This window comes from Kogia breviceps, chromosome X (assembly GCF_026419965.1).
Source record: "Kogia breviceps isolate mKogBre1 chromosome X, mKogBre1 haplotype 1, whole genome shotgun sequence".
Lineage (NCBI taxonomy): Eukaryota > Metazoa > Chordata > Mammalia > Artiodactyla > Physeteridae > Kogia > Kogia breviceps.
Window position 1 is genome coordinate 118,513,965 of NC_081330.1, and position 26,896 is coordinate 118,540,860.

The 26,896-nt window shown below is 43.3% G+C and overlaps 1 protein-coding gene across 17 annotated transcripts in view; it reads left to right on the plus strand.

The window, feature by feature from the left end:
• Positions 1-26,896, plus strand: part of SH3KBP1 (SH3 domain containing kinase binding protein 1) — a 341,435-nt gene that overhangs the window by 80,113 nt on the left and 234,426 nt on the right. The gene's annotated exons all lie outside the window — the stretch shown is intronic.

Sequence of the window (26,896 nt, forward strand, 5' to 3'; positions counted from 1 at the left end):
TGGCTCTTTCCTTCTCCTGACCGCTATCAATGAGTTTTTTCCAGGGGACACGGCACACGAGTCAACCCCAGTCAGCCAAGCCCACCCCCAAGTCGCCACGCCTGCAGGTGGCCCTTTCACGGGTGAAGTGTCTCTGTCAGGGGTTGGGAGCAGGTAACATTTCTGAGGCAGCTGACAGAGTTGGGAGGCTGGGATGAAGCCAGGTGTGGAATCCAGCTTTCCTGTGGTGGGAAGGAATAAGGGGGCAGGAGAGGAGATTGACAGGGAGGCAGGACAGAAAGTTAGATCGGGGTCTTTTCATACCACTCTCCTGTTGCTCGATTCTAGCCCAGGTGGCAGGCAAGGCTCAAATCCTCACTTGGCTAACTGTAGCCTGGGGCCACTAACAAAATTCTCTCCTGGTCTGACTTTTCTCATTTGAAGATTGTGATCACTGCGCTTCATGGGATTGCTGTATTATTTGGAGTGATGAGCGTGAAAGCACCTGGCACTTGGTCAGCACTCCTTAAGCGATGTATAAACCCTCCTTTACCCCTTCTCCTTCCTCAGTGGGATATTAGACCATCAGTGCAAGCAGTGTGCTGGGCTCTGAAATGCCACCCATGTTGCTGTCCCCAGCTTGTTTGGGGGCAGCCTTTGTGGCCGTCGAGTTCTCTTGGTTGGTGTCATAGGTTTATCTTGAGATCGGCCAGTTGGCCTGGTTGCCTTTTTATTCATGGGTACGTGACTCCCCAGAACAAGGAGGTCTCGGGGAGAAGGTGTGAGTGGGTCACGCTCATGTCTCACAGATCTGTTTGCCTTAGAGATCATGGGGACTGGGGAGGCTGTGCTATGAGTCGTAGATGGAGAGTGATCATTCAGAAGAGCCATTTCTGGTTCAGCTGTGAATTTCCAAGTTATCAATACCTATGTTCAGCCGGCGCAAGGGAGAAGAAAAAGAAAAGATAGACCTTGAAGAACACTGCTCAGCAATTTATCTGATTTCTGATTCAGAAGTAGGTGTAGAGCTACTTCGTGATGACTTTACATCCAGTTGTTTCAGTCATCCTGTTCATGGATTCAGGCAACCTCCATGCACAGGGGTCAATTCCCAATTGCCTTCCCACCATTATGTGTGTTTGCTTGTTTAGGGGGACTTTTTAGAGCCTGTCTTGTTAATTAGTTTTACCGTGTGCCTTATATTTGCTGACTGTGAGTTAATTGCTAATGATAGTGTTCCCTTGTCAGTTACAAGTTCTCCCACCCCTTTGCCCCCATTGAATTCCATGTATTTCATCTCATATTTAGGCTAAAACACTGTCTCTAGCTGGCAAGACTCCTTAGTAACTGTACTCATGAGCTCTAACACAGTGGTAATTTTTATCGTTGATTTTGGAGACATTGTATCATCTGTACACTTTATTTTGTGTGCAACGATTTAAGAGTGCCTTTTTTTCCTTAACCAGCATCAAAGTCATGTATCACAATGTACCAACCTTCAGTAGCCCTCTGTTGCTCTTCATTGGAATCCACCTTCTTGCCCCCCGCCGGCTGTGCCTTGTATGATCTGGCATGTGCCTATCTTTTCAGCCTCATCGCAGTCACCCTCCCACTTGGCCACTTCCTTCTACCATACCACCGCCCTGGCCACCCTAGCGCCTGCTGAGCCCCTTCCTGCTGCTGGGCCCAGGCACTTGAGGTGCTTCCTCCTGGGAGCACCCTTTCTTTGGCTCTTGCTTGGCTGGCTCTTGCTCTGCTTTCAGGTGTTACTCAGAGAAACCCTCCTGAGCCATCTTATCTAAACGGACTTCCTCCATCTTAAGTTTCCTTCTCCCTTCTCGTCACATCACCACATCTGTTTCTTGCAGGGCGCTTACATCACAGCCTGTAAATCCCTTGTTGCCTCATTGATTTACTTGGCACTTGCTGTTTCCTTCACTGGAATTTCAGCCCTGGTGCAGGCAGAAGCCTTGTCTGTCTTATTCCACTGTATCCCCGGCGCCTAACTCAGTTCTAGACACATAGTAGATGCTCAGCAAATATTTGTTGAATGAATAGAGGCTTTGGGTGACTGATACAGTGGATGCCTTTTAAGTAGTGTGCAACTGCAAGCTGATAAAGTTAATTCCCTCTTTTCTGTGCCAGACCCTCCCCACCCCATGTGCCTCCGTCACTGCTCTGGCACTTTGGGAGCACTCCAGACCCCAGGGCCCTGTTTCCCTCTCCCGGCAAGCCCATGGCTGGTATCAGGAGTCGACCTCTAACTGTTTTAAGCATCACTTTTGTTCTCAAAATGAAAACCACCTGTCTTCAAAGTGATTTGCTTAAAACAAATGCGTATTTCTTTACCAAGGCCTTCCTTTTCTGCCTTTCCCCACCTCCTGCCAAGAATAATGGGAAAACACTCTTATCTTGGAAAGTGATTTTTCCCTCTGGTCAGAATCCACAGCTGGATGATTTATCAGCCAGTGTGCTGGGCAATAGCTTCCCCACCCTGCCGCTCTCAAACGGTGATGATTTGCTCTCCTGAGAGGCTTGAAGGGGGTCCTATGATGGGGGCTCGGCGTTGACACTGCCCATCTTTGTATATTTCCTTTAAACGTCCTTCCTACAGGTACGGAACCTAGCCCAGGGAACCACATAAATGGAGGCAGGGGTGGGGATGGTGTCTAAATGCTTTCTGGTGGACTGTTTGCCAGCTCATTGATTCCTTAACACCAACTCTGGGGAGTAAATAGTATTACCCCCATTTTAGAGGTGGTGAGATAGAGGCTCACAGAGGTTAGGTAGGTCATAACCAGCCAGAATCAGAACCCAGGTCTCTCTGGCTTCCAAATCCACGTATTATTTGTTGGCATACTCGGTGTTCCTTAGGCTTTTTTTTTTTTTTTTTTATCCTCACTACGCGGCTTGCAGGATCTTAGTTACCCGGCCAGGGATTGAACCCGGGCCCTCAGCAATGAAAGCGTGGAGTTCTAACTACTGGACCACCAGGGAATTCCCTCTTAGGCTTTTTTTTCTTAATATAAATTTATTTGTTTATTTTTGGCTACATTGGGTCTTCATTGCTGCGTGCGGGCTTTCTCTAGTTGCGGCGAGCTGGGGCCACTCTTCACTGCAGTGCTTGGGCTGCTCGTTGTGGTGGCTTCTCTTGTTGCAGAGCACGGGCTCTAGGCGCGTGGGCTTCAGTAGTTATGGCACACGGGCTCAGCAGTTCTGGCTCGTGGGCTCTAGAGTGCAGGCTCAGTAGTTGTGGTGCACGGGCTGAGTTGCTCCGCGGCATGTGGGATCTTCCTGGACCAGGGCTCGAACCCGTGTCCCCTGCATCGGCAGGCGGACTCTCAACCACTGCACCACCAGGGAAGCCCTCAAGGCTTTTTTTTTTTACTGTCTTGCAGTTAAAAAACAATCTGGCAACTTAGCATACATGTGCACATATAATACACATGTGCATATATGTACACATACATGTAGCTGCAAAACACTTCCTGAAGTGGTAGTTGCCTTCACTGTGTGTGATGCACTCTTTCATTCTCTGTTCTTTTCAAAGAACGCTGGTCGGCATGTAGCAGGATTCCCTTCTTTTTAAAGGCTGAATAATATTTCATTGATATACATGCCATGGTTTCTTTATCCATTCATCTATCAATGGATGGATGTTGTTTCCATACCTTGGTTGCCAGGGGCTGGGGGGAGAGGGAAATGGGGAGTTGCCATTCAGTGGGTATAAAGATGAATATGTTGTAAAGTTCTGCTGTGCAGCAGTACTGTGTTGTGCACTTAAGTTTTAAGAAGGTAGGCTCAAGTGAAGTGTTCTTACCCCCCCGCCGCCACACACACACACAAAATGCTGGTGAGGACCTTCTAAATTTTTTCTGGAACTCAACTGTTTTTATTTCACTCCTTTTAAAAAAAATTTTTTTGGAGTATAGTTGCTTTACTGTGTTAGTTTCTACTATACAGCAAAGTGAATCAGCTATACATATACATATATCCCCTCATTTTTGGATTTCCTTCCCATTTAGGTCACCACAGAGCACTGAGTAGAGTTCCCTGTGCTATACCTAGCTCCTCATTAATTATCTATTTTATACATAGAGTCAATAGTGTATAGATGTCAATCCCAATCTCCCAATTCCTCCCACCCCCCTTTCCCCCTTGGTATCCATATGTTTGTTCTCTACATAATACAAGCCATAGGCTGGGAGAAAATATTTTCAAAAACACATTGATAAAGGACTCGTGTCCAAAATATTAAAAAGAACACTTAAAACTTAGAAATAAGAATACATATATCCCAATTAAAAATAAAATATCTGAACAACACTTTACCTCTGCTTATGAGGTTACAGAGCAACCATAATTTTCATTCATTGCTTATGGGAGTGCAAAACGGTACAGCCACTTTGGAAGACAATTCGGCAGTTTCCTAAAAAGTTAACATACTCTTACAAAGCTAAATATATATGACTTAGCACTTATGCCCCTAGATATTTCCCCAACTGATTTGAAAACTTATGTTGACACAAAAACATGTACATGAATGTGTAGTAACTTTATTCATAATAGCCAGAAACTGGAAAAATCCAAGATGCCCCTCAGTAGGTGAATAGATGAAGAAACGATATTACATTCGTTGGAATATTATTGAGCTATAAAAAGAAATTAGCTACTGAGCTATGAAAAGGCCTGCATGTATCTTTCATACATATTGCGAAGTGGAAAACGCCAGTATGAAAAGGCACAATAATGTATGATCCCGCATTATAGGAAATTCTGGAAAAGGCAAAACTATAGAGGCAGTAAAAAGATCAGTGGTTGCTAGGGGTTTAGGGAGTAGAAGGAGAGTTGACTAGCTGAAACACAGGTAATTTTTAGGGTGGTCAGAATATTCTGTATAATACTTGGATGCTAGATACATGACATGCGTTTGTGAAAGCCCAGAGAAGTTTGCAGAACAAAGAGTAAATATTAATGTATGCAAATTTAAAAAATCATTTAAGTAGTTGGGTGATCCTAGGAAGGAATGCATACTGTGACAAGATAGTCTAGTTGTTTTATAGTTGCATAAAACAATCTTAGTGAAGGGGATAGGGGATAAGGCGTGGCCCTAAATGACTTTGGAAATGAGTAGAATCTGTAAGAGTAAAGGCAAAAGAAACTGCACATAAGTGCTGTACTTTAGTTGATGACGCTGTTTCCCCTGGGGGTACAGGTTAGAAATTCTGATACTGTTATACATCTGTACTGGAATTTAACAATTAAGTAAATGAATGGCAGATGGGAGAGCCAAGTTTCTCACTGATTGGATGGGAGGTTCTAGAAGTGAATAGGCTAGAATGATTCTTGTGGTAATGATTTATAGTTGAGGACATTAATTTGAACTCATGTTTAGCTGAAAATAGATTCAGATGATTTCGTATATTAAGTATTTATAGATATATGTATATATACAGGTTAGTACGCACATGTACTAACATGCTTCATGTTCTAGCAGCTGAAAGGACCTAGAAGAAGTGAATATCCAGTAGCAAAAGTACACCTAGCAGTCAGATTTAGCTTTCTAAAAACATTGTCTAGCAAAGTAACCAAGGCTCCTTGGAAAAATGATTCCAGGACTGAAGCAGGGAATATACAAGATGAGACGACAGAGCATCTTGTAGTGCCAGAAAGCGATTTTTAAAAAATCTACATTGATGGAGGTATGTCAAAGGGACAAATTAGCCATCTGAAGAGGTCCCAGTGGCCAAAGCTGAAATACTTTGAATAACAAAATAAGTTAGTATTGGATTAAAACCTAAAGTATAAAGTAAATTTCCATGAGTCCATATTGATGTAAAGAAGATTGAATAAGTAAATAAATGGGGCAAATAAACAAATACCCCTTGCCAAAGAATTCCAGGTAATTTACGTAGATACTTTGACCTCAAGGAGAGAGAGCCTAAATCCCCATTCCTTAAGTCTAAGTTATGCATAATGACTTCCTTTTAAATTGTGGAAGAAAGGAGACAAGAATAACTTCATAGTGGAGAAATCTGACAACCAGTATCTCAGTCAGGTGATGGAAGTCAGTATCAATGTCATGTTGATAATATGTACCCTTGACATGATGTGTTGAATATGGCACTTTATCTCTGCAGTCTTCTGCCCAAAATACATAACTCAATCTAACCACTGGGAAAACATCAGACAAATCCCAAAAGAGGAAGTGATACAAAATACATAACCATTACGCCTTAAAGCTTTCAGGGTCATCAAAAACAAGGAGAGTCTGAAAAACGATCACAGAGAGACATATCCTAAAGAGATATGACACTAAATATAACGTGGACCTTCTAAATTGATTGCATGACCCACTAATTGATGGCAACCGGAACTCTTTTGGAAACAGCTTGACAAACACTAGTGTAGGTGATATGTAATATATGCTTACTTTACATAGAGCTTTACATGATGTAAGCTACTTTCTAAAACATCTGTGGAAGTATAACATACGTATATAAGATGCACATGAGAGTAAGCTTGTTGAAGTTTTGTAAACTGAACATATCTGTGTAACCATCAAATTAAAACACACACCACTGACTTAAGCTTCTTTGAATCAAGACAGGCAGGCATGGAGTACAACAGAAACAGATATGCCCACGATTTGTTCTGAATTATGCACATCCAGCTTACTTGATAGAATTTCTCTTTTTAGATCGATACTTTGTGTTTCCAGTGATGGGGCCTGACTGCTATTTTAGATCTAACAACCACCCAAGGAATGGAACAAGGCTTCCGTAAGGGCTGTCAGAAATGGGCAGAAAAGGAGGCTGGCTGAGCGTGGGCCTGGCAAAATATGAACAACGAGGAGGAGCGGGAAAGGGCCAGGCCCCAAAGTTGGATATGGAAACATTCAGGTGTGAGGATTTATGGTGATAGTAATTGAGAGCAATTTTACTGAAATTTGGGGGAGGGGTGTGAATGGGAAGGAGGGAAGGGAACTTGTGATTAGAGTCCCAGGCCCCTAGAAGCCAATGAACTTTTGGGTGAAATAAGGAACGTCTACCTCTCATGGTGGGTATTGACTTTTAGAGAAAATTGTTTTAGCACACTGAAGCAAACTGCTTATTTCTTGGTGAAAGACATAAATGCATCTCAATACAAACACAAGCTAGAGTAACTCAGCTTTCGTAACATGTGTGTTCTGCAAGGCTGTCTAGGTGGACGGATTGTACACAGTTCGTTGTAATGGGATGTCCGCAGAAATGAAAGAGAGCATTTACTGCGCTTTTAAACATTACATGCTGTTACAAAATTTGAGTAATCAATGCCCTTGGTGAAATGCAATGATAGCGAATTTTGTCAAACTGCAGCAGCTTCCTTGAATCAGGGACTTTGGGGTAATAATAAAATCCTTTAGTCATTGTGTACTAGATAATCTCTTGACCTGTGGTGCTCACTGTGGGTTGGTGCTTAATTCTGCATGTGTTGTGCCTGTGTTTGTGCAAGAAAAGTCCTGGGACTGTAACACACACACACACACTGTGGCCCAAGAGGAGGCACCCCGCTGGGGATAGGGAGTGGCTGTATTGGGACTTCCCTGGTGGAGCAGTGGTTAAGAATCCGCCTGCCAATGCAGGGGACACGGGTTCAATCCCTGGTCCAGGAAGATCCCACATGCCGCGGAGCAGCTAAGCCTGTGCGCCGCATCTACTGAGCCTGCGCTCTAGAGCCTGCGAGCCACAACTACTGAAGCCCACGTGCCTAGAGCCCGTGCTCCACAACAAGAGACGCCACCGCAATGAGAGAAGTCTGTGCACCGCAATGAAGAGTAGCCCCCGCTTGCCGCAACTAGAGAAAGCCCGCGCACAGCAACGGAGACCCAATGCAGCCAAAAATAAATAAATAAATGAATTTATTTTTTTTTAAAATGCATGAATTACTGTTCCTTTCTTGGAGCCAAGCGTCATGCCAGGGCACTAAGTACTTGCTGGATGAATGGAGGGAGAAAGGGGAAAAAAAATCATAACTAGCATTTACTAGTGTGTACTGTGTGCTTTGCCTCTTTGATCTGATCTAGTCATCAGAACAAGCCTTTGAGGTGGACACTATGAATATCCTTACCTTTAGAGTGAGCTTATGTCCCTGTTTGCCAGGGGACTGTCCTGGTGTCTGCCTGTTGTCCTAGCATTGACATCGATAGTGTCCTTTTCATTCCACAATGTCCTGGTTCAGATGATAAATTCTTTTTTAAAAAATTTATTTACATACATTATTTATTTTTGGCTGCATTGGGTCTTCGTTGCTGCACGCGGGCTTTCTCTATTTGCGGCGAGCGGGGGCTACTCTTTGTTGCGGTGCGCGGACTTCTCATTGCGGTGGCTTCTCGTGTTGCGGAGCACGGGCTCTAGATGTGCGGGCTTCAGTAGTTGTGGCACTCGGGCTCAGTAGTTGTGGCTCATGGGCTCTAGAGCGCAGGCTCAGTAGTTGTAGCACATGGGCTTAGTTGCTCCGCGGCATGTGGGATCTTCCCGGACCAGGGCTCAAACCTGTGTCCCCTGCGTTGGCAGGTGGATTCTTCACCACTGCGCCACCAGGGAAGTCCTGATAAATTCTTTCACTCTGAAACTTCAGATTTTGTCATTTGACCACTAAGTTCTACTGCTTCACAATTTAGTTCAAGGAACATGTAGTATAAAAACAGCGTCCTTGATGTTTTCCAGTCCCCGTCTTTAGTGAAAATCAGCGCCGTGATGTGTGACTAAGGGCAGTAGGAGTGTGCCAGGCGAAGACCCATTGGAATCCTGTGTGTGAGCTCATTGCTGAATCTAGACGATGAGTAGCCCGGAGTGATAATACTGTTCACAAATGCCTGGTGCTTTATTATTTACAAAACCCTTTCTCCTACTGTATTGTGTTGAAACTTCTTGTTGGCCCTGTGGCGTGGGTGGTGGTATTTCCATTTTCAGAAGGAGGATGCAAGGTCAGCAGGCCGATGTGGTCACCTGCCTTAGGTTTTACAGCCAGAAGAGGAGCTGATCCCAGATTCGACACAGATATTCTGCCTCCATCAGCATTTTCTACCCTGCCAGCCACGCCTTATGCAGCTATTCGATGGTGCTGTGGGTTTTAGTTATTTTTTTAAAACTGAAGTCTAGTTGATTTACAGTGCTGCGCCAATCTCTGCTGTACAGCAGAGTGACTCAGTATACACATATAGACATTCTTCTTTTCATATTCTGTTCCATTATGGTTTATCACAGGACACTGAGTATAGTTCCCTGTGCTGTACAGTAGGACTTTGTTGTTTATCCATCCTACATATACTAGTTTACACCTCGAGGGTGCTGTTTATGGAGCATTAGGACGTCACCTGGAGATTCATTAAACGCAACACAGGATTTCACAACCTCGACACTGTTGACGTTTTCGGCTATTTAAGCCTATTGTGGGGCTGTCCTATGCACTGTAGGATGTTTAGCAGCATCTCTGACCTCTACCCACTAGATGCCAATAGTACACACCTCCTTTCCTCCCCCAGTTGTGACAGTGAAAAATGTCTTCAGGCAGTGTCAAATGTACCCTGTGACACAATTGCCCCTGGTTAGACCTGTCATTTCCCCGGCTCTCTAGTTTCTGAAGCATCAGAAAAACTATTGAAAGCCCCACAAAGGGGCAGAAAAGAGGACAAGCAACACATTTCACGTGGAATTCACTTCCACAAAAGAACATTGGGTTCTTATCCCAAGGAAGGATAAGATAGCCAGCATTTTTTAAAGTCAAAAATCACACAATTAAAAATGTTTTGTAATAGAAAAGTTAGAATAGAGATCAGCTGAAATATGCACATACAAAATCTCCTGTAATCCAACTGCCCAGAGATAACTATTGATACAATTCACATTATGCTTTCTCTCCTTCTAACCTTTTCCAACACAAGTGTATAAATATGTGTATCATTTTTCAAATAGGGCTGTGCCACAAATGCTGGTATAATCACTGCAGATATCTTTCTATATCTATGATATAGAGCTGCAGAGCATTTCATTGTATGGCTACAGTATAATTTATTCACTCAGCCTCCTGTTGTGTACGTTTGTTTTGTATCTACTTTTGCTTTTGCTGTTACATGCAGAGCTCTGTTGAGGATTCATGTGTGTGCATCTAAGCCTTTCACAGCCTTTTTTTCCTTATAGAAATAAGGAAATTTTAGCATCTAATGAACAAGGTGTCCAAGTCATAATGTGCTGGATTGTATTTTGATTATATTATGTACTTTTGCCCCTTAAAATTATGGAAAGTGCATTGATAAAATTTTGATTATGCACTCAGCTTGCAGAATGGAGTATGGAAAGTTCTTTGGTTTTCTGATTAAATGATTAATGAGCAACCATTTAGGTTTCAGGCCTTGCTCATGAAAACCACTCTTAACTGTATCAGGCTACTTCCTGAGTAGGGATTACAGCCCATTGACAAGCAGTGAATCTTCCTTTAATACTCTGTTCACTGTTGAGAGTAATTTAGGGTTATGTTCTCATGAATTCTCATTGCTCAAGTATTTTTCTTATACGTGTTTAAAATGGAAAAAAAAAACACCTTGTAGTAAAAACATTGAAGCAGTACAGAAGAGCTTAAATATTCCCTACTTTACTCCTCCCTTGTTTTTTTAATTCCCTAGGTATTTTTAATGCAACTACAAACAATAAAAACATACAAAATTTTTTTAAAACCCCATAAACTAGACAGTATGCAAGGTATGATCAGGTTGGTTTTTTACAGTTAAAGTTTCCTTCTATGTCTGCACCTTATTCTGTATAATTGGTGCCCTATTTGGGGTTGTTTCAAGCCTTTCTTTTTCATCTGCTGCAAAGCACCCTATTTATGTGAGTCCACCTGTAGGATAAATGCCTAGCAGTGGAGTTGTTGGGTTAAGAGTCTGTCCTTAGAATTTTCATAGATACTGTTAATTGCCCTTCTACCAATTGTATATATATATATATATATATGTGTGTGTATATATATATATATATACACATATATATATATATATATATATATATACATACACACACACACGCACGCACGCACACACACATACATACACATATATCCTGGCTTGCTTCCAGCAGGCATTTTTTTTTCTGCCTGGCATAAACTATGGATTTTTTTTTTTTTTTTTTTTTTTTTTTTTTTTGCGGTACGCGGGCCTCTCACTGCTGTGGCCTCTCCCATTGTGGAGCACAGGCTCTGGACGCACAGTCTCAGCGGCCATGGCTCACGGGCCCAGCCGCTCCGCGGCACGTGGGATCCTCCCGGACCGGGGCACGAACCTGTGTCCCCTGCATCGGCAGGCGGACTCTCAACCACTGCACCACCAGGGAAGCCCTAAACTATGGATTAATAAACCCTGTGGTTGAACCTCATCTATGAGAAGGGCCATAATTGGTTAGGAGGAGCCCACAGTCTTCCTCGTGACCATTCTAGGGATTGATTCCTGGCCTTGGGGGCACCAAGGGGGAGATTTATTTACTGGCTTTCTCCTGGAATTGGTCTGGAACTGGCTTTTACTTTTGTCAACTGTGGAGTAAGAAGTGCATGTATGAAGCTGGGAGATGATACCCAGGTAGGTGACTTTCTGGTGATGTTTGATGGAGTGTCTCAGTTAGAATTGAGGTGGTTAAAAATGGACCTTTGTTACTAAAGAGGTTGCAATATTTACTTCAGTGAGTCTCTGAAATAGAAGAGCATGTCATTTAGCATTTGGTACAATGTACTAAATGTAACATGTCAGTATAATAAATGTAAATGTAATGTGATACAATCATTTCATAACCATTTTCACTCCCCTTACCTTTTCTGTAAAGTCTTTTCTGATATTTCTCTCTTCTCCATCTTTGTCCACTCCATGTTGATAAGTTTTTGTACTGTCCTTTTAAAAAACTGATAATTATGGTCAGTGCAGCATTTTGGACCTTTTGTTGTTTTATTATCTTATTTGTGACCAGCTTTGTCTCCCTAATCAAATGTTTACCAACCTTTGGTTTCTAGTCCTCCTCGCCCTAGCACAGTGTTCGGCACATACGTATTTGGGTTGGCTGCTCACTTCAGAATCCTCCTTATTTTATGGGGTCTCTGGACTTGGTAAAAGAGGACCAGCCCTGGATGGGCCCCCCTTTGGCCCCCAGAACAGTGATCATTAAGGTCTCTGTTGCCTCACTCTTAAGGGCCTTGCTTTCCTGCCCAAGGGAGGGCACAGCAAGGTGCCATCTTTTATTGATTTTGTATTTGAAGCCGCGGAGGCTGGCCGATGTCTGAAGATGGTTCCATGACCCCTGGTGGGTGCAGCAGCTGCCACAGCCCTGGGTAACAGTGTGAGGGGCCTGTATTTTCTGAGAAGTTGGGGGGCGGACTTTCTGATGGGCACTTCAAATGTTCACTCACTGCAGTCTTGGCCAGAGTTTTTTGAGTCAGCCTGGGGTGAGCCACCCCGAGGCTGAGATACAGGGAGGAGAGCAGGGCTAAGGAAACTGACTTCTCCTGTCAGTGAGCCTGAAATTGGAGCAACTCTTGGTATCACTCCCTTGTCCAGTGCTGTAGCTAATGCTAGGAGATGACCTAAGAACTTGGGGCATGGGGCCCCTGCCCTGAAGGTGGAAGCTGACGTCTGTTTAGGTTTGGCCTCCAGCGTGGCTCCTTGGGCTCTCCTGTGCCTTCTCCTCATCCCTCCAGGGCTTACATCCGGGGCCCTGCTGACACTGCTCTCCGGGGAGCTTCCAGAGGCATGGCCTAGACCTCCGCAGGGAGTCTTAAAAAAGAAACAAGCCGGAGAACTTTATTTTTCTTATTGTTCAAGTAATAGATTTTCTTTTATAGCAAATAAAGAGGACCTTTTAGAGGCAGACAGTGTGATCCAAGGAAAATGGCCTTTGGAGCCAAATGGTTCTGGGATGGAATGTGGGCTCTGTGACTTTTTCCTTAAGGAGCTGTTATGAGCTGAATTGTACACCCCCCCCAAGTTCATATGAGGCTAAGCTAACTGGTGTCCTTGGAAGAGAAGGGGCCTAGGATACGAAGAGGCACCGGGGGTGTGCACACCAAGCAAAGACCATGTGAGGACGCAGCGAGACGGTGGCCGCCTGCAAGCCAAGGAGAGAGGCCTCTGATGAAACCAAACCTGCTGACACCTTGATTTTGGACTTCTAGTCTCCAGAACTGTGAGAAATAAATTTCTTTTGTTTAAGCCCCCCAGTCTGTGGTATTTGTTATGACAGCCCTAGATGCTTTTAGCAAGTCAGCTCCTCCAATTTTGCTTCCCCCATCACTAAAGAGAGGACCACAACACCTGCCTTTCAGAGTCTATGTGAGGGACAGACATAATCCTGCCTTAGAGCAGGTACTCACAAATGGTGCCGGTGATTTAATAGTATAATGATAGAAACCACTGCCCTGTCCCCCACCTAGGTTTTCTGGCTTGCCTGATTTGAGGAGTTTTTTTCCTTTCTTTCTTTCTTTTTTTTTTTTTTTTAACTTTCCTTTTAAGTGCTTTTCAAACACGGTTGCAAAGAACTCCTGGGATCAGAGGAAGTGGGTACTTCATGGGTTTAACAAGCAATGAAGTATTTTCTTCTGAGTAATCCTTTTCATCCTTTTAATCTCCTAACGTACTGGGGTTCCAGGTACAATTTTATTTAGGACAAGGATTCTGCTGCTAAAATTAATTGAAAGCACCTTTGGGTGTGGTATAAATATTTCCTGTACCTAATATCCACTGTAGTAGTTTGCTAAGGCTGCTGTCAAAAAGTACCACCAGCTAGGGGTACTTAAACAACAGAAATGTATTGTCTTACGGTTCTGGAGCCTGGAAATCCAAGATTGTGGAGTGAGCAGGGTTGATTTCTTCTGAAGTTCTGAGGGAGAATCTGTTCCAGGCCTCTCTCCTAGCTTCTAGGGGGGTTGCTGGTGATCTCTGACGTTCCTTGGCTTGTAGATACATCACCTTGATCTCTGCCTTCATCCTCGCACAGTGTTCTCTCTGCGTGCATATCCCCCTTTCCAAATTTCTCCTTTTTGTAAAGATGTCAGTCATACGGATCAAGGCCCACTCAGATGACCTCACCTTAACTTGATCGTCTGCAAAGACCCTATTTCCAAATAAGGTCACATTCACAGGTATTGGAGAGTAGGACCTTAAACGTCTTCTGGAGGATACAATTCAAGCCATAACAGCAATGATGCTGGAACCCGATTTGCCATCTGTGTCCCTCTGCCTGCAGCTGGCAGCTTCCTGGGAGAAGTGTCCTCGCCCGGTCTACAGCTTCCACTTGTCTTGCAGGTTTTAGCTCAGAAGTCACCTCCTCAAAGAGCTCTCCTGCAGCTACTCGCAGTATAGATTGATTGAATGAATGAAATAGATTGCGGAGTCAAATTGAAATGTGACTGAGAATTATGCCGATATTTTGCCCTAAAAGTGTGAGGGAGCTTCTCTCTACCCCCCATAAATGTTACTTGTAGTTTTCTTGTATGTCTTGGCTGTGTCACCACTACAGATGCTATTTAAGTATCATTTTGTGCCTGTGAATTGAGATGTCGGGCACCTCCCGAATGTCATGATGTTTTCTGTTCTGTGTGCAGAGCATGCCAGGAGGATTCAATCTGTTGGATTTTAATTTTTTTTTGCAGTGAATTACAACTTAATTATGATTTTACAGTAATTCACAGGGCAAAACTGGCTAGAACCCTTCTCTGAAAGACCTCTCAGGTCTAGAAAACCTACGAATTATGAGTAAGGGAAGCATTTACTGATTCCAGTGAATCGGTTTGTGTTTATTGAGTATGCTCTATTTGCTGAAACCTTGCTAGGTGCTGTGTAGACCGTAGGTAGTATAGGTAATAGTTATGGCCTCCAGCGCCACACAATTCATTTGCATCAAACATTCAAAAAATAAACAACAATCCACGCAAAGTTGAACGAGGATGTGTAGTGCAGAAATTAAGAAGAAAAGAGTGCTCACCGTGGGCCAGAGGGTCAGGAAAGGCCTTGTGGACAAGCTTAGCTTAAGGTTAGGCTACATCTGGAACAGGTAAAGATCCGAGGAGAAGAGGAAAAGTACTAGTCCAGAATAATAGTAACACACCGTGGAGGTATATAATAGTCCCAGTGTATATTGAGCGACCTTGTTTTAATAAAATTAATTTTGTTCATAGCATAGGTATGATCTGGTTTATAATAGGAAAATATTGGGAACAACTAAGCTTCCCATCAACTTGGGAAGAATAAATTATAGTACATCTCCATACTATATGGCATACTCCACAGCCAGAAAAAAGAATGAGAACACTTTTTACTGACATGGAAAGACCTCCCAAATATATTGTTAAGTGAGAAAAGCAAGGTTCGGGAGAGCATGAATCATATACTAACCTATGATACTTGCTTAAAGAAACTGTAAGATATGCAAGAAACTAATTACAATTAGGAGCAGTAGTGGTAAACTGGGGTAGTGGGAGCTAGATTGTGTGTGTCTGTGCGTGTGTGCGTGTGTGTGTGTTTTATTTTAGAGATTTGAATGATAGAAGTGTATCCTATTCAAAAGGGTAAAAAGAAAGCTAGGCATGCTGACAGTAGTGTTAGCTCACCCTGTTGCTACTCTGAAATTGATTGCAGTGTCTCGGGGCCTTTGCCTTGCTGGGGCAGAATGAATGAAGATCACCAGCTACACTAGACATCTAAGGGATAAGCTCTTTACATTTGCTCAGACAAGGAAATTCTCTTAACCAGGTTTTCACTTTTATGGGTTATCACTAGAAATGTTTCACATGTGCACTAGAGTAGAGGGAATAGTATAATGACCCTCTTTGTACCCATTGTCCAGTTCCAGCAATCACCAGCGGCTGGCCAGTCTCATTTCATTGGTTCTCCCTCCTCCTTACTCTCCCCGTCCACCCCGACCTTGATTCTTCTGAAGGCAGTACCTTTCTCATTGTTTTATTTAGAGTTATGACTCAGACCTCGTGGATCCCACCATGGCCCCAGACGTGCAGAGAAAATTGGATGCTTGAGGTGGAAAAAACTGTCTTTAACTGAATTTGGCTCATCTCCTTAGGTGCAGTTTTTAAAAATCATGGTAAAATACACATAAAAGTTATCATCTTAAATCATTTTTAAAGGTACGGTTCCGTAGTGGCAAGTGTATTCACATCGCTGTGCAGCTGATCTCCAGAACTCTTTCATCTGGCAGAACTGAAACTCTAGCCTTTAAAGAACAACTCCCCGTTCCTCCTCCCCCCAGCCCCTGGCAACCACCATTCTACCTTCTGTCTCTCTGAATCTAACTACACTAGGTACCTCATATAAGTGGAATCATACTGTATTTGTACTATTGTAACTGGCTTATTTCACTTAGCAGAATGTCCTCAGGGTTGATCTGTACTGGAGCATGTGCCAGAATTTCCTTCGTTTATAAGGGTGAAGAATATTTCATTGTAGGGATAGACCACATTTTTGTGTGTTCATTCATCTATCAACGGACTCTGGGGTTTACTTTATGCCCCCATTTAGAATATAGTGTTTTTTGTGGCTCATAATAATTTCATGCCCCGCAGCACCATGACCTTCCAGTTAAGAGAATAATCCTGAGCAGTCTGAGAACTTTTATGCCAAAAACTTGACCTGCAAAGACCAGCAAACCTTCCTTTCTGCTCTTGTGACTGAGGGCACCTTTTTTTCTTAAAGCTCTGGCATTGAATTTTGTCTCTCATTAGACTAGCTTATGAAGTTCGAGAGAGCGGGACAGAGGGTGGGAAGTATCTCCCTTTGCCTGGTACCTGGCGCCGTGCTTGGTTCTAGTTGGGTGCTCACGAAATGTTTGTTACAGAATGAACCATACTTTGGACAAGTCACATAACCTTATCTGTGTATTTAGGGAGTTGAACCAGATGAATTCTAAGGCTCCTTTTGGTTCTAGCACTGTTTGAGTCCATTATTAAATCTCATGCTGAAAACCTCAAACTCTGGAAGACTGGAGAGTGGGGATGGGGGAGAGGGATTTTTGGGTAGATACGTTTTCAGTGCCCCTTGAATTATACCCCAGAGGCAGTCGCCTACAAATAGAACCACCCCAGGATAGAGTGTTTCTTAAAATAACATCTTGGATTTGAGATTTCCTCTTTGTGTGGTGATAACATTCTTCAAATAACAAAAAGCCACCAGCTAAACAGTTATTTTGAGTTTAGCTTAATTGTGTACCACACTTCTTAGATATACAAGAATAGAAAACAAACCTACTCTTCACATCATCATCTTTTCAAAGAATCTCAGAGCAAGTTGTAGTTATAATTTTACCATGAGAAGAAGCCAAGGGAATAGCAACTAAGGAAAATGAAGCTTCCAGAATCAGAGATCAAAAAGCTGGTAAAATACAGAGGGAGATGTGATTTGAGTATTGAATCTTGTTGATTTTCTGAACTATGTGCTGGTTTCTGCATTTTTGTTTTAAGCCCGGTTTCCAAAAGTCTCTTGCTGGCAACCAGATGGTCGTCAGATAATTGATATATGTTCATTTTAAGCCCATTTGGGGGAACAGTGGCCTGGATTTTCCAGTACGAAGATTTAGTAATTCTGTTGGTCTTTGAATGCCAGCAGGGTTTTTTTGGAAGTTGAGTTCTCTAATGTCTTGGAAGTAACCCATGGAAAACTGGAACCAATGAATTGATTGCATGATGTACTTGGGATAGAAAGTTAAGGATATGGGTATAGTTATTTTAGTTACAAATGTCCAGCTTTAGAAGTAGTAAAATTTTTTAAATTAGATGAGAATTTTTTTTTTTTTAGTGTTTACAGTTTTTGCCCATTTGTTTCCCAAAACGTGAGTTAATGAATACGAATAGACATCTGAAATACACTCATCTGATCTTATTCCCCATTTTCAGAGAGTTACTGTTCAGAGTACTGGGGTCTGTTATTCTATCATCCTAATGAATGCTTTTCAAAGAAAAATTCTTTAAAAAATAGTGGGGTTTGCAATGAGAAAAAGGGTCGTGAGTCAAGATGCTTAACTTAATTACATCTTCAGGTTCTGGGAATGAGGATGTAGACGTATCTTTTAGGGGGACAGTCACCATTCAACCCACTATAGTGGGAGCACCCCGCCAGGATGGGGCCCTTGCAGGAATCATACTGTGGGCCTCAAGAAGGAAGCAGAGAAAGAAACCCTTCTTTGCCAGTACTTTAAAGCAGCTCCTGTTCATATTTAGGTATTTAATTACTATTATCATTTTTATTGTGGTAAATAGTACATAATACACAGTTTACCATTTCAGTCATTTCAGGTGTACAGTTCCGTAGCATTAAATGTATTAACATTGTTATGCAACCATCACCATGATCCATCCCTAAACCTTTTTCATCTTCCCAAACTGAAACTCTGTACCCATTAAACATGAACACCCCACTTACCCTCCCCTCAAATTATTATTATTTTAAAATTCTTTCAGTTTTTTTAGAAGTGCTATGTGATCATTTAAAAAAATCTGCCTGGTCATTTAAAAAAACACTTAAAAATGATTTTATTGAGGCATATTTTACATATCATATAATTCGCTCATTTAAAATATACATTTGTGTGATTTTTAGTAAATGTACACAGCTGTACAACCATCACCCTAAAATGCTTTAGAATATTTTCACCACCCCAACGAGACCCTTCGTGCCCATTTATGGTTCTCTTTCCCACCCCCTAGTCCCACTGCCAATTGACTGTCTCTATAGATCAGCCTTTTCTGGAGGTTTCATGTAGAGTTTCATTGAAAACTTTAAAAAATACATATTTTTCTGATTGTAAAATGTGGAGAAATACAATCCCATCACCTGGGAGCTCATTAGAAATGCAGAATCTCAGGCTCCACCCTAGACCTATTGAATCAGAATCTGCATTTTAACAAGATCTCCAGGGGATTGTTATGCCATTTAGACTTACAGAAGCCCTGAAACATGGTATTTACTATATCGATCCTTTGTTCCCTTAGTGTATTAGGAGAATTTCCCCAGAATCATTAAATCTCTTCTGAGAACATTTTAGTCCCATTGTAAGAATATAACCAGTCTGTTTAACCAGCCACTTCAGGGCAGACATCAGGTTTCCCATCTTTTTTGCCACTGAAAATAAAACTGTGGTGGCCATCTTTGTATGTAAATCTTTGCGTATAGTTTCACATCCACTGTGCCAGTAATTCCATTTCTCGGAATTTGTCCTAAGGCAATCATTATAGATATACTGCCAAAATTTAGAAAGTGTGTATAAATGCTGATCACTGTAGTTGGTCATTTAATGCACCATTTTCCTGGAAACTGGACCTCAAGCCAAGCAGATAATGGGAAATCTGGACCCCAGTGTCTGATGTTAGAGCATCTTGCTAACTCTCAGCTCCATCTTCTTGAATTCAGCTTCACTGTTGAATGAGATGAGTGAATGAAAATGTCACCGAAAGGTGAAGTACAGGTTGTTCCTAAGCAGCGGTGAAATAGAAAGTGGCAAAAAACTGGACCTGTGTGTACTAACTTTCTCTTTTGTTAGAATCCTATCCTCCGTAACCTTACAACCTCCATTGGTTAGTTCTTCCCCTGGAAGGAGCCCAACACGTCACTCCTGGAAGCCCCTGCTGCCTATGTAGTCTATAGCTCACTACTCCTCCAGGATGGGAGGTCATGGTCATGGGAGTGACGGTCTCTTCCTCAGAATGTACTAGGCTTTCAATTCAGTTTTCCCACTTGTCACAAGGATCGTAGTCTCTTAAATATTTACTGGTCTCCCTCGTTCCTGGGTCCTTGGGAAGTAAGAGAGGAGATCAGGCTTCGCATATCTGCCTCTTATCTGCCCTCTTGCCAGAGTCATTAGAGCGAGGAGGAATTGGATGCTTCTAACAGGGAGAGTCAGAATTTTGCCGTTTCCTTTTCTGTACTGCCATGTGCTTTGAGCTTTCCATGGCTATAATATTTCCTGGCAAGAACCAGTTTTTTTCCTGGCGGGTAGGGGGTAGAGAGGAGCATGCTATGAAAGTGCTCATTCCTGCAAGTTCAGATCCAGCTCACCACTTCGGAGGGTCTTGGACCTCCTGTAACCTTGCAGTGTGGGCAACCTTCTTATTCCTCTGGACAGTGGTTCTCACGCCAGCGTGGGTGTCAGCACCTCTGGGAGGGCTTGGTGGAACGTAGACTGCTCTAGGCCCCACCCCCCTGTGACTTCTGATTTAGGAGGTCCGGGGTGAGGCCAGAGAATCTGCATTTCTGACAGGTTCCCAGGGGATGCTGCTGGTTTGGAGCTCCCCTTCTAGAGCCACTGCTCGGGGCCTCCCTTTTTCCCCGGCGATCACGTCCAAGTTGGTGAAACAAGATGCTGGAGGGCCTGTGTTTTTAAGGCTCCTGCAGCCGAGCATCATGTCTGGACGTCCAGGTGCAGCGCCTTGCTGTGGGAGTGCTTGCTCACTGGGTTGGTGAAATTTGGCTAATGAGTGAGGCTTTAGATAGGCCCTTCTGAGTATAAGGAACATCAGCTCATTCAAATTGCTTCACGTAGCTGGACTGGGGTTACTGAGTCATTTGGGGAAATAGGGGACTCGGGGGTTATGAACAGGAGCCCCAGGTCCTTAGGGCCTTGAGGGAACTTGATCCAGAAAGCCAGCAGGCACAGGACCGTTGCATTTCCCTTCACGCGGGGCTGAGCTGAACATTACAACCTTTCAGCCCCAGCTCTTTCTCTTGACTTCCTCTCCCCGGCGTAGGATTTTCACCTCAGCTAGGGCAGGGCGGCTTCTCCTGGAAAGGCCCCGGTGGCAGCAGGCTCTTTCCCCACACAGCCCCAGCCTGCTGGTGGTGGAAGCTACGGCCCTTAGCCAAACGGGGAGGGAGTGGGCTGTGGGGCCTCGAGGGCTTAGCTTTTCCATTTACCCCTAAAGGCTTGAGGACAATTACTGGCTTAGGGGAGATGGAGGGCATCAGTCATCTCCTGATGGGCCTTTGCAGCCTTGGTGGTGGCCGTGTGCTGTTTCAGTACCGGTTCGGGTGGCAGGTGGTTGGCAGTTTGGTATAAATCAGGGGTACATTAAAATAGGATGGCAAGGGCTCCTGTGACAACTAATAGAGGGATTGGCTCAAAGGGCCCGGCTGTTAAGCTAGATTTACACTTAACTCTATTGTCCGTTAGCCCAGGGCCCTCACTGCCTCATGGCCACATCAGCCCCCCCGCCTACCCATATTCTTTCTGGGAGTGTGTGCTGCACAGAGTTGCATCTGTGAGGTGGTGTTTTCCCTTCTCCCCCAGCATCTTCTTGTTTTTTTTAAAAAAAATTATTTTTGGCTGTGTTGGGTCTTCGTTTCTGTGTGTGGGCTTTTTCTAGTTGCGGTGAGCGGGGGCTTCTCATTGCAGTGGCTTCTCTTGTTGCGGAGCACGGGCTCTAGGCGCGCGGGCTTTAGTAGTTGTGGCACTTGGGCTCAGTAGTTGTGGCTCACGGGCTCTAGAGCGCAGGCTCAGTAGTTGTAGCACACGGGCTTAGTTGCTCCGTGGCATGTGGGATCTTCCCGGGCCAGGGATCGAACCTGTGTCCCCTGAATTGGCAGGCAGATTCTTAACCACTGCACCACCAGGGAAGCCCCGCAGCATCTTCTTGCTAGACCACCTGAGCAGGGATCTGCAGGCCCAGGTCAGAAAACACTTCTGTATCCGACTCCCTCCAGCAGCAGGGGGATTCCAGCTCCCACCCCGAGGAAGTGTGACCGCTTATAAGTGTGTGGTTATTTTGAGAGTTCTGACTTTAGATCATTTTGAAGAAAGTGTCTTCTGAGGTCTTCATTTTCTGTAAACTGAATGGAAGCAGCTAAATCAGTCCTTTTCGGGGGGATGAATTCTTGGCCCGCTCTGTCTCATCCTTTGGGCTAATCATGTTGCTGCTGAACAGCAGCTGAGCTCCACAAGGACACTGTGGGAGAAGGACACCGTCTTATTGTTGTCAGTGTGCAAGGGGTAAATTAGGCTGCGTTGCTTGAGAGTGAAATTATTAAATATCGATGGGGGATAATAAATGTGAGGTAGCTTGCAAATCTTTTGATATTATAGCCCTTTCAGTGAAAACACAGCTGCTAAGATACTTTCCTAGCTATAATTGAGAAGGTAATTTTCTTTAAGGCCATTTAAGCCAGATCTTCAGTAGCCTTTGGGTCATTAGGAAGTACAGATAGGGGTGAGTGAGTCTCTGAAAAAGGTGAATAAACGTGGAGCAGAGGTGCCTAAAACACAGAATGGCACCATCAAGGGCCCAGGTATTCCGAACAGACCAAGGACTAATTTGTTGTGTGGTTTATTAATGGACCAGAATCAACACTTGACTAATACAGCTAATTCTTCTATTTGGAGTTAATTACACTAAATTTCCCCCCAGTAATGAGGATTTCGAGTAAGCAGGCATGTCGGTTTAAGATACAGTGCTAATATTTCATGAGCAACATTGAATGAGGCATGATGTTTCAATCAGTAGTTGAAAATGTGAGGTGAAACTTTCCCCAAAAGACTTTTAGGCTGAATAAGAGCAGTTAATTGGAAGAAAATCAAGCCTACCCAATATTTCAATCGTTGAGAAGCCAAGTGAATGTGAAAGAAAAGAAACTCTTCTCTGGTTCCGTGATGTTGTCCTTTCCTGGCATATGGCGGAGCTTCTGCCAGTGGCGTGGTGCTTTACCTCAGCCAGGCTGACAGCAGCGGAGGGAGCCTGGCTGGGCACTGGCTTCAGGCTTTCGGGGAGGGGAGCGGGGGAAGAGCTGTTCAGCTGTCGGCTTTACTCACCGCCCCTCCTTCAGAAGCACGGCTGGAGCGCCGCTCAGACGGCCTCTTGGCAGGTCTGGTGTGTTTTGAGGTCTAGCTTTGCAAAGTAGGATGGCCCCTGCAATTATTACTTTTTTCTAGCCAGGACCTTTCTGGATTTCTCTAGAATTTGAGAAGATAGCTTTTAAAATGTAAAGTTGAAGATTTGGTTTTGGAGGTTTTAACACATTTTCTCAGTTTATTGGGGAAAACAGTATGAACTAGAATTTCCTCAGATTTAAGAGTTAACCAAGTTAGCATCTCTGAAGATTACCAAAAGGATATACGCTGAAAATTTTTTTCACTTTGCTCAAATGGTTGTTTATAAAAGTTAGGATGTAAAAAGCAAACCACACACTACGGAGTAGGAAATCAAGCACTTTTATTTATAGCAGAAAGTGGGAAAAAGATAACTTCAGGGTCAAACCCTTTAAAAAGGCAATAAAAAAAGACCCTGCAGTTAGGACTTAGGGGATATTTTTTTTGATCCATGAGGACCATTTGACTTTGGCGACAGTGACTGATTTCCGCGGATTCTTCCTCTTCAAGTCGTGTAGCTTTTGCGAATGCTGACGAACAGCTGCTAACTCTGTTTTGTACAGAAGAGTAGCACCGGGTGACAGGGTGTTCTCAGGACATAATCCGCTCCCCACAGCCACATGCCTTTCACATGGCAGTGCCATCAGCTGGGGCCTGGGGTAGGAAATGCTGGTCCAGACCCTCCCTGGATGTTCATTTAGGTGTTCTGAAAATGATGGTTCTCATAGATGTGTGTGTGCGCGCGCACAGGACTGCGAATTGCTTGGTGAAATTTGCATTTGAGTTCAGAGATAGGAGCTGACATCTGTGAAAGCAGCAGGCAAAAGAAGACGAGTGAATGTGGATGACTCAGATTTGCACATGACCCTGTTGCTTTACAGTTAGAGAAAAGAAAAATACATTTTCTGCTCAATTTGAATAATCGGAAATGAGGTAGAATTCCAAGGAGCGAGTTGTGATCTAGGACAAAGGAGCCCCTAGAATGAGTGAGAGCTTGGTAAGCTTAGAGGTGGAGAGAGGAAGGAAACATAGCTATTAAGGTTACCTTCACGATGGATCGCCTCTGGGGCCTGAAGGATCTCTTCTTCTGGGTGTCTCTGCTCTGTGTGTGTGTGTGTGTGTGTGTGTGTGTGTGTGTGTGTGTCTGACTGTCTGTCTGTATTTCTCTATGTACGTGTTTGTGTCTGTATGTCTATGCCTGTTTGTGTCTATCTGTGTTTATCTGTGTGTGTCCATCTGTACGTGTCTGTGTCCATCTCTTTGTATGTCTGTGTGTGACTGTCTGTGGGTCTGTGTCTGTCTGTCTGTCTGTGCCTCTGTGTGTCTGTGTGTGGGTCTCTCTCTCTCTCCTGGAGTAAATAGGCTGCTCCAGGAACTCTTGTCTGGCAGAATGAGCTGGGCTGAGTCGAAGCCACATCTGGTTTCTGACCAGTGCAAAAAATGCTACAAGCAGACAAAAATAGGTGCTCCTCAAAGCCCCACCCGGTGAGCAGGTTTCCTCATGGTCATGTGGCACCTGTCCTGGGGTGGGGGCGGGGAAGGTGAGGAGGAGGAGAGAGCTGGAAGTTTTGGAATTGTGTGTAATTTGGAGCTCACGCCCCCCGCCCCACCCTTTCCCTGACAAACCACCCCCGCACTTCTCATTTTGCATTGCTTTCACCCTCACCCATCTCCATGGGATATTCCCAGAATTCTGAATGCTTTCTCTGACTTTCTCTTGTGCAGAAACTATTCCTCCTGGGAGTCATTATTACAGCTCCCGTTAATTTTCATGTTCAGTGTTCAGTGTTGCAAAGGAGAGGAAATGAGGGAGTGTGGGTGGTGACTCAGGAAGCTGAGAAAATATCCCTTATTATGTCTAGAATTTTCCCCGTGAAGATTTAAAAACTGGCCCCGAGCTGTTCTGGCCTGAGGTTTCTGATTGCTATCTTTCCTTTGACCTCTCTCCTTCCACTTTTTTCCCCTTGCTTCTGCCTTGACGGTCCCAAAGTTTCCCAAAGCCGTTAGAGGTGACTGGGAACTCCCTTTATTGAACGATTGCTCTTCAGCTATTTGAGTTCACCACTAGCAATGGATTTCTCCTAACATTGCTCTTGGAAGCAGAAGGGACTCTCCTATTGTCGGCAATAACCTTGAGTGTTAAAAAGGACTGTCATCAAAAGTAATTTGAGTAACTTTCCTGAGCTATTTCCCCTCTTTTTCTCTTCCACTTTAATCATTGTTTTGAATTTCTTTAATTTTTTTTTTTTTTACCACCAACACAGGTATTTTCTTTCGTAATGGACATGTTTAAAATTTATAAAATGAAGAAAGGAATGTGAGATGAAAATAATCTTCATCCCACCTTCCAGAGATAACCATAGTTGAGAGTTCACTTTCTCACTTTCCAGTCATTTGTCTTAAACATGGATAAGTATTATTTTCCTACAAAAATGGGATCATACTATAGGTGGTGTTTTGCAGCCAATTTTTTAAAAAAGGTTTTAACTGTGGTAAAATACACATAACAAAATTGTAACCAATTTTTTAAAGTATTCAAAACTATTAATATTTTTATTTTTAGAATAAATAAAACAACTAAAATAAAACAAATGCTTATTAGCAAAGGAAAAAAATTAAAAATAGTGCACTAAAAAGATACACTCTTAAAAGAAAAAACGTCATTTTACCTGGATACCAAGTCTTCACTATAACCAGTTTTTAAGTTTAACATAGTATCACTTCATTTTCTATAACACTGGTAATGTTTTGCAAGCTTTTTGAAGTTGTACAACCCTCTCTTCAAAGGCAAGTCAGATGGAAGCAGAGCCGTACCATTGAGGCAGGGGTGGGGAACCCAGGCCGATCGTCTCAAGGTCACGGTCCATGGTTACCCTCCCCATAGCCTTTGAGGGGTCCTAGGCATCCCGTCTACTCTCAGTAGTCGACTTGGAAAACACAAAGCCTTACCTCATTGCGTCCCAATTGTTAATATCTCAGATTGCTCTAATTTTTTCATAAAGAGCAAATTGTGATCCTTTAAATCCACCTTTGAGCACATCTGCAAATAGTTCCCTTGGATGAGTGCCTGTATGTCGAGTTACTGGGTTTAGAGCATGAGTGGTTTCTGCTTCGTTTTTTTTCCCAAGACATGTGATCCCTGTTGCCAACTGGTCTTTGCCAAAGTGTGCCAACTTGGACTGCCACCAGTAGCGTGGGAGAAGGCTCCGTTCTCCATTCCCTGGTTAGAATCTCCCTTACAAATTCAGTGTCTCCTGCAGTGTAATCTCATTGTTTGATATTTGCATCTCTGGTTACTACTAAGTTGATATTTTCATATGTCTGTTGATCATATGTAGTTCTTCTCTGGTGAACTGTTATTCATAGCTTTTGCCCATTTTAACATTTAGATGTTTGTCCATGAATCCCAGGGTCAGAACCCTTGGTCTATACTGTATGTTTACATTTTAAGTGGGCGAGGAGGATTGTGGGCTGAGATTATTATCATAGTTGGATTTCAACCTAAGAACTTGGAAAGCATAACATTCTGGATTTTGATCTCTGATTGTATGATATTGTATGTCTTATCTGCTGTTTAGAAATGCTTCATAATATTGATTAGAGAGAAGATTAAAGCCAATGGCTGCCTTGTTTGGAGACTTTCCTAGGGGTTTTATTTATCTTTATTACTCCATGCTCACGTTGGAATGTGAGAGTTCAATCTTTTGACTTACTACAAGCACACACTGTATTAAACATCTTCTACTTGAGAAAGACATGAAGTGCCCCATGTGCATTTTGGCATTTATGTCATGAGTAACGTCAGCCTTACAAATAGCACCGTGGCTTTGGGTGTTTTTGCCTAGAAAGTAGTTAAGACTTTTGTTTCCTTCTATTTGTTTGCCAAGTGATGCTAAATCAATAATAATATTGATTTGAAAGGGAGCAAAAACATGCACTGATTATTTGCAATGAAAATAAATTATAAATAGAGTGGAGAGCCTCTTTTTACTTAGCAAGAGGTTTATCTATTTTCAAGACAGGAAACTTTACATGGATCTTACTAA